Source organism: Hoplias malabaricus, chromosome 1 (assembly GCF_029633855.1).
Source record: "Hoplias malabaricus isolate fHopMal1 chromosome 1, fHopMal1.hap1, whole genome shotgun sequence".
In the NCBI taxonomy this organism is placed as follows: domain Eukaryota; kingdom Metazoa; phylum Chordata; class Actinopteri; order Characiformes; family Erythrinidae; genus Hoplias; species Hoplias malabaricus.
In genome coordinates, this window is record NC_089800.1 from 23,637,056 (window position 1) to 23,640,756 (window position 3,701).

At 37.7% G+C, this 3,701-nt stretch overlaps 1 long non-coding RNA gene across 1 annotated transcript; it reads right to left on the reverse strand.

Moving 5' to 3' along the window:
• Window positions 1-370: 370 nt before the first annotated feature.
• On the reverse strand, window positions 371-3,016 carry LOC136686263 (uncharacterized). The gene is made up of 3 exons (XR_010800306.1): window positions 2,862-3,016; window positions 1,969-2,259; window positions 371-504 (listed from the first exon to the last, which is right to left on the reverse strand). It is a non-coding gene; the product is annotated as an uncharacterized lncRNA (long non-coding RNA).
• Between the last annotated feature and the right edge of the window lie 685 nt (window positions 3,017-3,701).

Here is a 3,701-nt window from a genome sequence, read left to right on the forward strand (position 1 = left end):
GACCTAGGACAGTTAAGCTACTAGAGCCTTACATCAGACAAGGATGGCACACATTTCCTCTACCCATACCCAAGCAATTGGTCTCCTCACTGTCTAGTTGTTAAAAGATGAGGGGATGGGACATAAACGTAGACATGACCCTGTCCCAAATTTAAGATTACACTGTCCCAACTTTGAATTTTTATTTACATTTTACACAGTCTCACAATATTTTTTGGAATAGGGATTGTACATAATCCAGCCTGTGCCCTGTTGCTTCTGTGTACTTACAGAGTAAGAACTGGGGAACAGCACTTTGTGGTGTCTGTGTAACTAATGAATAACACCTTTGTATAAATCTCTGCATGTCTTATTATTGTGTTATTAAAGATTAAATTACATTACTGTATTCAGTGTCCTTGGATAACATAACAAGCCTTCCATAGCTGTGCACTGGAGAAGTAAGTTTTTCTTCTAGTCCACCGGTCTGTTATGAGCTGCTGCAGTACTGGACATACAGACCTGCTGGGAGGAAATTTCAAATTCAGTTTAATTTTCAGTGTATTACTTAAAACCATAAAATTAAGTTAAAGATTATTCTAAGCATTATAAATCCCTCAAGTTTAAGTGAGATTTGCCTGCTGAATTCACAAGCATTAAAATGTACCTTTGCAACAGCCATGAACAAAGGACGTGAGCATTTTTTGCACTTCATATACTCAAATAAGGTACATACATTCTGGGAAATTACATGGTACATATCAGAAAGTTACACTGTAAGTCCCCAGTTGTTACTCTCTATTTCCTCATTGTCTTAATTTTCTTTTTCTTTACCTACATTCATGCACCAGTAGGAATCAGTAAATTTTTTATATGTATTGACACATATAGGGACGTTACAATCTTAAACGTGGGCTGTATTATAAAGTCATACTCTCATTTTTGGTGCATGTACAATTTAAAAGTGCACTATATGAGATTTATGTTCCTGCCTTGCACCCACTGATTCCGGGTAGGCTCCGGACCCACTGCCGCCCTGAACTGGATAAGGGTTACAGACAAAGATGAAATGAATGATATATCACTAAACCACTCATGAGCAGAGAAAGCTCAAGTACTCAAGGTAGTTTTCACTCATGGGATAAAAGATAGCCCTGTTCTCTGGAAACTTAGGACCTCCCCTCATTCGTTTTGCCCTCCGCAATGAGAGTGATACTGTCCACAAAGCTTTTAAGCAAGATGATGGATTCTGCTACCAAATATTAAGGACAACACAACCTTCCACTGAGAAAAGAAAAAAAAAACACTTCCATAAAAACAGCCACTAACTCAGAGTGAGTATGAATGTAGCTTGGCTTTCCACAGCTAACCCTGGTTTTTCAAATTCAGTGAGTCAGTGTTACTTTTTCAGCTTTTGCTCTCAGCAATGAAAAGTTAATACGGAAGATATGGTTGAATCAGGAAACAGGCCAAGGCTGAAAGAAAGTGTGTTGCTGAATTATTGTTTATTTTTGGGTCTGAGATGCTAGTGTAGTTCATAAAGTGCACCATTAAGGTCGAAGGGCACATTAAATATAAGAAGCAAACTCCTGCCAAAACATTGAAGCCAAGGTAAATAAACTGACTCGATTTTCAGGTACGATTTTACAAAAAGCTCTCAAACACAGTGAGACAAGTGGCACTGATAACAAACGTATGTATGATTATTCATTAATAATTATTCACTCTTTTGACAGTTGTAATTGTAAAATTGTGCACTACACGTAGTGCAAGAACCCTGTTGCATTTTAATCAGAAAGATGTAAGTCAGGGCTTCCCAATCCTGGTCCTGGAGATCTACCACCCTGCACAATTTAGCTCCAACTCTAATCAAACACACTTGATCCAGGTAATGAAGGCCACAAGGGGCATTTGAATATTAGAGCTGTGTGTATTGGATCTGAGATCTCCAGGACGAAGATTAAACAGCCCTGACATAAGTGAGCTTACCTTTCACTTTTAAAACCACAGACTCTGAAGACTCTTCCTCTGAAAGCTGAGCTGTGCAGGTCAACATCTTCCCATGGTCATCTTTGGCTGCTTTGAATTTTAATGTAGAAATTGTTTTCCAGGTGGTGGACATCTTTTGTGTTGTAACAGAAGTTGGCATGTTTTGGTAGTTCCAGGTGAGGGTTGGTTTCTTTTTTTGACACGTGTGGTATACAGTACAAGTAAAGATCTCCTCTATTCCCACCATGAGCTCATCTTTTGTTGGGCTTATTTTGGGTTTCTCAAATGAACCTGTTTAAATCAATATCAGAATTCACAGATTTGGCTGAGCACTCTGGAGTAAGCTATGAATGAAAAAAACTCTCAAAGTAAAACACCCATGAAATGAGGGACCCCCATTAAAAGCCGTTCAAACCTATCCCCACACAAAGTGGGAAAATGTCAGTGTGTAAATGAGTGCAATATTTACATATAAACAAAGACACATTGTTATTAATTCAAGGTACCATAGCACTTTCTTGTGGAATAGTTCCTAAGTGTGAGCGAGTATATAAGAAATAGTGCCCCATGTGGTTCAAGTCCTAAGGATGAGTGTGTGAATATACATGAGTGAGCCAATTGTGACAGAACAATATGTGGCAGTATGTGAGTATGTATCAGTTAATAAGTATGTATGTGAGTGAGTTACAACTCAGTTTCATGAGTTCCTTTCCATTGAAAAACATGTACAATACTGTCAAAACAAATACCCTCAACATAAATTAGTTAATTTATTTAAATTAGCTGTGAAATGTATAAATAGTTTTAGGACTAGGGATAATGATAATGACTGTCTGAATATGTAGTTTACTGATAAGGCTTGTAGAATTTGAAGCACTCTATATCAGACTCACACAAGGGATTCAGCTGGACTTCAGTCACAGAGCTTGGTCCACTTGAATAACTAACAGTGCAAGTAGCAGACACATCTTCTTCCCGGATATTCCAAGTAATTTCTTTGGTTAACTTCCATTTTCCATCACTCAGGGGTACGTGTGTATCACGCTTATTTTCACTAGAGACACTCAGCTTCAGTGTCGGAGGTGCTGGAGGACAGGTGTGTATCACGCTGCAGGACAAGGTGACTGGCTGTCCCACTCTCTCATTACCAATAATGTCCACCACTGGTTTATCAACAGTATCTAGAAAAGGTAAACTTTCATTAACTTTACAAAATAATATTTAATAGTATTATAAATTAAAGAATAAGAAAATATTTTTGAAAAACTGCTAAACACATAGGAATCTGTACATGAAGAGACGTTAGGAAATTTTTTCTGCCAGTTGGTGTCAGTGTAAGACGGGTGAAATGCTTCAGCAAATTTTAAAGCTCCTCTTTGTTCAGTTATTTTCATGGCTCAGTCTTTTCTCAGTGCACACAGTTCTACATTTGTAGCTAATGTAACTAGAGATTTGTAGATTTGTTCAGCAGATGGGTCACTTCAAAAACACCCAAAATATTAACCGCAATGTTTAACAAGGCCTTGCTAAATGTTGCATTCCTATGTCACTCTGTGACTCCTTATCAGCTATTTTGGAATGTCTAAATGGATTATTTACTAACACAGTTGACCCAAAAATTTCATTTGTTGCATAATTGTCGTAGAAAAGCACTGCCAGTAAATTAAAATTCTGAAACTGAAGCAACTGCACAAGAATCTGAGCTCACAATAAATCCACATCCATTTAAATGG